The 7,783-nt window shown below is 47.8% G+C and overlaps 1 long non-coding RNA gene across 1 annotated transcript; it reads left to right on the top strand.

Moving 5' to 3' along the window:
- Nucleotides 1-238: 238 nt before the first annotated feature.
- LOC144488575 (uncharacterized) lies at nt 239-2,956 on the top strand. The gene is made up of 2 exons (XR_013496624.1): nt 239-1,447; nt 1,708-2,956. It is a non-coding gene; the product is annotated as an uncharacterized LOC144488575 (long non-coding RNA).
- Nucleotides 2,957-7,783: the final 4,827 nt, after the last annotated feature.

Raw genomic sequence — 7,783 nt, 5'->3', positions numbered from 1 at the left:
AGAATTTTCAATTAACCTCTACGTCACCCCGCCCCCACCACCCCCACCATCCATCCTTTAAGATTTCCCTCCTTAAAAACCACACATTGAAATTCCATCCCCTATGGAATAAAGGCCAAAGTCATTGTTGAGACAGCACCTGGAGTACGGTGTACAATTTTGGCCTTCGTGCTCAGGAGGGCCGGGGGGGGTTGGAATGATAAACTTGCATTGGAAACAGTTCAGAGAAGGTTCACTGGGCCGATTCCTGGGATAAAGGGGTTGTCTTGTGAGGAAAAGGCTGGGTCTTTATCCACTGGAGTTTACAAGAACGAGAGGTGAGATCTGATTGCAACATGTAAGATTGGGTAAACTGGGGTTGTTCTCACTGGAAAGACGGAGGATGAGGGGTGACCTAATAGAGGTGTATAAAATTATGAAAGGCATAGATAGGGTGAACGGTGGGAAGCTTTTTCCCAGGTCGGTGGTGACGTTCACGAGGGGTCATAGGTTCAAGGTGAGGGGGGGGAGGTTTAACACGGATATCAGAAGGACATATTTTACACAGAGGGTGGTGGGGGCCTGGAATGCGCTGCCGGGCAAGGTGGTGAAGGCGGACACACTGGGAACGTTTAGGACTTATCTAGACAGCCATATGAACGGAGTGGGAATGGAGGGATACAAAAGAATGGTCTAGTTTGGACCAGGGAACGGCGTGGGCTTGGAGGGCCGAAGGGCCTGTTCCTGTGCTGTATTGTCCTTTGTTGTTCTTTGATTCTGAGAGGTGGGAGCTTACCTTTAAAGTAAAGTTGAAGTTTATTTATCAGTCACAAGTAAGGCTTACATTCACATTGCAATGACGTTACTGTGAAGTTACCTGGGGGGATACTTCCTGCCGAAGGACCAGGGGCACAGTTTCAAACTGTTTAAAACCGAAATGAGGAGGGTGGTTAGTTAGAGAGGCAGTGCAGACTGTGGCTCATTGAATATATCCAAGGCTGAGTTAGAGAGCTTTTTGATAGATGGGGGGAGGGGGGGTGTGGAGTGTTACCGGGGGGAAGGGGACAGGATAGTAGATCTCAGACCACTTCAGATCAGCCAAGATCTTACTGAATGGAAAAGTCGGCTCGATGGGCTGAATGGCCCATTCCTGTTACTGTTTTGACACAAGTTTCTGGTCACCTGGCAGGTGACTCACTGCTCATTGCTCCTGTGAAGTACCTTGGCATGCTGAGCTACTTTTAAACACACTACATAAATGCAATTGTTGTTGACACTGCCCAGATATACATCAGAAACAAACTATGTTGGAATTTCCTTCTTTATCCTCATGTGGAGTTTGCACGTTCTCCCCGTGTCTGCGTGGGTTTCCTCTGAGTGTTCCATTTTCTTCCCACAGTCCAAAGATGTGGTTAGATGGATTGGCCATTCTAACTTGCTCCTTAGTGCCCAAAGATGTGCAGGTTAGGTGGATTGGCCATGATAAATTGCCCCTTAGTGTCCAAAGATGTGTTGGTTAGGTGGATTAGCCATGCTAAATTGCCCCTTAGTGTCCAAAGATGTGCAGGTTAGATGGATTGGCCATGCTAAATTGCCCCTTAGTGTCCAAAGATGTGCAGGTTAGATGGATTGGCCGTGCTAAATTGCCCCTTAGTGTCCAAAGATGTGCAGGTTAGATGGATTGGCCATGCTAAATTGCTCCTTAGTGTCCAAAGATGTGCAGGTTAGATGGATTGGCCATGATAAATTGCCCCTTAGTGTCCAAAGATATGCAAGTTAGATGGATTGGCCATGATAAATTGCCCCTTAGTGTCCAAAGATGTGTTGGTTAGGTGGATTAGCCATGCTAAATTGCCCCTTAGTGTCCAAAGATGTGCAGGTTAGATGGATTGGCCATGCTAAATTGCCCCTTAGTGTCCAAAGATGTGCAGGTTAGATGGATTGGCCGTGCTAAATTGCCCCTTAGTGTCCAAAGATGTGCAGGTTAGATGGATTGGCCATGCTAAATTGCTCCTTAGTGTCCAAAGATGTGCAGGTTAGATGGATTGGCCATGATAAATTGCCCCTTAGTGTCCAAAGATGTGCAGGTTAGATGGATTGGCCGTGCTAAATTGCCCCTTAGTGTCCAAAGATGTGCAGGTTAGATGGATTGGCCATGGTAAATTGCCCCTTAGTGACCCAAATGTGTAGGTTAGTGGGACTAGCGACGTGAATACGTGGGGTAATGGGGATAGGGTCTGGGTGTTCTGTTGGAGAGAATCAGTGCACTCAATGGGCCAAATGGCCTGCTTCTACACCTTACAGATTATATTCTATAATCCCCTTTGATCTTCCTATGATGTTTGATGCGGTTGTTCGCTGCTGTGGGACATCCCACGACCATTCCTATCGCGAGTTTGGTGATTGAATCCTCAGAGGCTCGAACTTGTTCAACACCAACATTGAGAAGCTGGAAACCTCGTGTTCCCCCCCCTCCCCCCCCAACACAATACCTGCAGCTTCCTTCTCCCTCCCTCGCCCCTCAAATCAAACTGTGCACAACCTTTTAGCCCCGTACTCAGTCGGAGAGAAACAAGGACAATGGAAAGCTGAAAAACAAAGACATTTAGCAATGAACTGAATAAATCCGAAAGAGAACGGATTCGAAAAGGTACGAAGAATAAAGACGGAGGCGTTGGAGGCAATTTCCGGGAATTCGGAGTTTCCAGGCCTGTTCCCAAAGGCCAGTCTCCTTGTTGCTATTCATTCATTTTCACTGGGATTCAATTCCCAAGCACTCCGTATTGGGAAGGTTTAATTCTGAAGACATCTCCAAGCTCGTTCAGTGACGTTTGAACATCTCTGACGCAGTTGAATCTTGTGCTGGCTGTTTGATTTGTGCAATATTTCCTGGTTGATGTAGTTTTTAGTTGGTTTATATCGTTGTAAATTGTTCTGATTAAAGCACCAGAGGAGAAATAAAAATCTTCCAATACCAGCCCTGGTCTAGCTCTAATGTTTTTGTTCTTGGGAATTTTGAGATCCCAAGGACAGGGATTCACCGAATCCTGTACTGATTCTGGGAATTGCAGCCTGAGGTTTAGCCAGTTACTGGTAACTAGATTCTGTTTCCATTTCCGGGAGGTTTGGTTTCACAATCAGATTCCATGATTCTGTCTTTTTATTTATTTTCTAAAGGCTTGAACCTTCTCAAGGCCTTGTTCATTATTCAGAACCACTCGAAGAACATAATGTGCTGTTAGAAACTCCATGCGGTTAAAAGGAACAGGCTTGCAGAGATATAAATCTCACATTTCATTGCGTGTCTACTGTGCTTTTTGTACCTTGTTGTTGAAGTTGTTTTGCTGCTGTACCCACACCAACAACTCAGTGTCTCTCTGCAGACACCATGTCCTGAGTTTGGGAAGTTTGGACACTGGGAATAGTGCCAGGTTTGCATTCTGCTCAGAGGGCACATAGAGCAATACAGCACAGAAACAGGCCCTTCGGCCCAACAGGTCCATGTTGACCATGGTGCCCTCCCAGCTAGTCCCAATTGTCCGCGTTTGGCCCATATCCCTCTAATCCTTTCCCATCCATGTACTTATCCAAATACTGTTTAAATGTTGCTACTGAACCTGCCTCGACCACTTTCTCTCGCAGCTCATTCCACACACGCACCACCCTCTGCACAAAGAAGTTGCCCCTCAGGTCCCTTTTAAATCTTTCCCCTCTCACCTTAAACCTACACCCTCTAGTTTTCAATTCCCCTTCCCTGGGGAAAAGATTGCGTGTTGATCTTATAGAACGAACATCTCATCTAAGAAACAGCACCTGTGACAGTGCTACACTGGGGTGTCAGTGGGGATTGCGTGCTCAGGTTGTAGCTTCAGGGTAGAAGCTGCTGACTGAGGGGTGAGGATCCGTCAGCTGAAACCAAACTCAGTGCGAAAGCTCAAGCCACCTGTTGATGCAAATTTTCTCCAACCGTTCTGCTGAGGCAGACACTTGGGTGCTTTGATCTGTGACAGAGCAGCTGCCGGCCACACACCCAGAGTCACACTCGGAGAAGGTTTGCTTCTTCCACTCTGGATTGCTTCACTCTCATTCCCCACACAATCCCCCTCAGCCCAAATTAATAAAATATAGCTGCTTGTAAGGCAAGAACAGAATAGCGTGCTGGCTGCTTATTCTGAGGCCTGGGATCATTCCTCATCAGCTTCGTGCTATCATCTGCAAAAATGCAGGTCTGTGAGACACGGCCTCTTGTCTTGTCCGTGAGTCTGGGTCTCTTGTCTCGCCTGTGAATGTCAGCCTTTCGTCCCGTCTGTGAGTCTCTGTCTCTCGTCTCTTCTGTGGTCTCCGTCTCTCCTTGTCGCGCCTGTGAGTCTCGGTCTCTCCTTGGGTGGCGCGGTGGCACAGTGGTTAGCACCGCTGCCTCACAGCTCCAGGGACCCAGGTTCAAATCCGACCTTGGGTGACTGCCTGTGTGGAGTTTGCACATTCTCCCCGTGTCAGCGTGGGTTTCCTCCGGGTGCTCTGGTTTCCTCCCACAGTCCAAAGATGTGCGGGTTAGGTTGATTGGCCGTGCTAAATTGCCCCTTAGTATCAGGGGGAATTAGCAGGGTAAATATGTGGGGTTATGGGGATAGGGCCTGGGTGGGATTGTGGTCAGTGCAGACTCGATGGGCTGAATGGCCTCCTTCTGTACTGTCGGGATTCTATGATATTCTATGATATTGTCTCCATCCTGTTTTGCCATCCCACTTTGCAGCATCCTGACACTCAGTACCTTCCCCATGTGGTATGACCACGACTGGGACATTCCTCACAGCTCATTCTAAATCTAGAATTAGAGATCTAGCCAGCACTCCTGCAAAGCAGATAGTATTAACTTGCTGCTGAAAGATGGTGTTAGTTTTTAATGAGGTGATGGTTGAGTGGGTATTCAAATCCCGATTGTGACATTAGTGCAATGCTGAACGTGGAGGCTGGGTCTTGTTGGTCTGGCTCTAATACCCCCTTTGGCCTTGCTCCCTTCCTGAATAATGGGGAACATCCAGCTCAGATGAATTGGCTGATTATTCTCCTGTGAAGCACCTTGAAACATTTCACTACATTGAAGGTGCTATCAAAATGTGAGTTGTTGTTGTAATCATAGCATCCTTGTAGTGCCGAAGAGGCCATTGAGTCTGCACTGACTCTGACAGAGTATCTTATCCAGGCCCTCTCCCCTGCCCTATTCCCATAACCCCACACATTTAGCACAGCCCATTCACCCAACCTATACATATTTGGACACTAAGGGGCAATTTAATATGGCGAATCCACCTACCCTGCACACTCAACAATACCCATCTCAATAGAGTGATAGAGATATACAGCACGGAAACAGGCCCTTTGGCCCAACCTGTCCATGCCGACCAGGTTCTCTAAACTGAACTAGTCCCATTTGCCTGTTTGGCCCCATATCCCTCTAAACCTGTCCCATCCATGTACCTGTCCAAATGTCTTTTTAAATGTAATTATACCCACCTCTACCACCTCCTCTGGCAGCTCATTCCATACCCGCACCACCCTCTGTGTGAAAAAGTTGCCCTTCGGGTCCCTTTTAAACATTTCCCCTCTCACTTTAAATATACATACCTCAGTATGGAAATGTCCCATCACTCTCATGGTGTTATCTAGTTAATCAGTTCAACAGACTCAATGGATAATAAAATCCTTCTTTCTGTATGTGAGTTGTGTCTAACTTTTTCCTTAGTTTGGCATTCTTATCTTAAGTTTTGCACTAAAAACATGAAGTATGTCTGGACATTGTGTGTGTGTGAGGGGCTGCGAAACACAAAACTGCCCACTGCAACTTCTTCTCAACACATTGAACTATTTTTTGTAAGTACCCATTACTGTGGCCAGGCTGGCTGGGTCTGACACCTACTCTAAGCTGGGCTGTCCAGATTTGAGCCCTGCTCTCTGTTGGATCAACTGTTGTAACAGAAGTTGAATTGTAATGCTGTGTTTGAATACAGGCCGGATGCAGAAGATAATGTTGACTTCTCCTGAGATGGTCTAACTTGAGGTAAAAGTTTATTTATTAGCGTCACAAGTAGGCTTACATTAACACCGCCATGAAGTTACTGTGAAAATCCCCTCGTCGCCACACTCCGGCGCCTGTTCGGGTACACTGAGGGAGAATTTAGCATAGCCAACGCACCCTAACCAGCACGTCCTTCGGACTGTGGGAGGAAACTGGACCACCTGGAGGAAACCCACACAGACACGGGGAGAACATGCAGATTCCGCACAGGCAGTGACCCAAGCCAGGAATCGAACCCGGATCCCTGGCGCCATGAGGCAGGGACCCGGGTTCGATTCCTGGGTTAATGCAGGGATGTAAGGTGTATAACATTAGTTTGACACTGGTTAGGGAATCTCAAACCAGCTGTATGTTTGGGAGGAAACTGTTAGACAGTCGAAAATGTTGTTCTTCTGAATGGGAACTAATAGTTAAGGGGGATTCCCCCTGTTCATTGTCACTGGTTTCTATGTATTTTGTTGTTGTCACTGATGGCACTTTGCCACAGAGGGTCTATATTATCTTCTAGCTGGTCATGAGAACGGTGTTGGTCTGATTATAATGGGAGGATTCACTCTTTCTGGCACTACCCAGCCCACACTGAGCTGTGACGTCTGGCATTGTGAGATCTGGTGTAGTCCGTGTTGTCTCCTGGATTTACCTTAGAACATATGAACTAGGAGCAGGAGTAGGCCATTCGGCCCCTTGAGTCTGCTCCGCCATTCATTATCATCATGGCTGATCTGACTATGGTTTCACCTCCACATTCCACCTCCCCCAAAAACATTTAGATCCCTTGTTAGTCAAGAATCTATCTACCTGGGCCATAAAGATATTCACCGACCCGCCTCCCTGGGGAAGAGAGTTCCAAAGATTCACAACCTCTGAGAGAAAAAATTCTCCTCATCTCCATCTTAAATGGGAAATCCCCTATTTTAAACTGTGTCCCTGTCTCTCCCAAAAGGGGAAACATCCTCTCAGCATCCACCCTGGCAAGCTCCCTCGGATCTTATATGTTTCAATAAGATCTGCCAGAAGGCTGTGGAGGCCAGGTCATTGAGTGTCTTTAAGACAGAGATAGATAGGTTCTTGATTAATAAGGGGGTCAGGGGTTATGGGGAAAAGGCAGGAGAATGGGGATGAGAAAAATATCAGCCATGATTGAATGGCGGAGCAGACTCGATGGGCCGAGTGGCCTCATTCTGCTCCTACGTCTTATGGTCGCCTGTCGATCTCCCAAACTCCAACGGAGACAGGTCCAGCCTGACCAACCTTTCCTCTGAAGATAAACCCTCAGCGAGTGAACCTTCTCTGAGCTGTTGCTAACACACTTATATCCTCTCTCAAACAGGGAGAGCAAAACCGCACACAATGTCCCAGATGTGGTCTCACCAATGCCGCTGCAGTAAAACATCCCAACTTTTATGTTCCATTCCCCCGCAATAAACACTCCATTTCCCTTCCTAATCACTCGCTGTACTCATTCTTTATGATTCATCGACTAGGACGCCCAGATCCCTCTGTACTGCACCATTCTGCAGTCTCTCCATTACAATAATATTTTGTTTATTCTTCACAGCGCCCCCTCCCGGGCTGCAGGGGGCGCTGTGGCAGCGCTCACCCTCCTCCCGGGCTGCAGGGGGCGCTGTGGCAGCGCTCACCCTCCTCCCGGGCTGCAAGGGGCGCTGTGGCGCCGCGGGATCCCCCTCCCGGGCTGCAGGGGGCGCTGTGGCGGCGCGGGATCCCCCT

This window comes from Mustelus asterias, unplaced genomic scaffold (assembly GCF_964213995.1).
Source record: "Mustelus asterias unplaced genomic scaffold, sMusAst1.hap1.1 HAP1_SCAFFOLD_1675, whole genome shotgun sequence".
Classification (NCBI taxonomy): Eukaryota; Metazoa; Chordata; class Chondrichthyes; order Carcharhiniformes; family Triakidae; genus Mustelus; species Mustelus asterias.
This window is presented reverse-complemented; position numbering and strand designations above follow the sequence as displayed.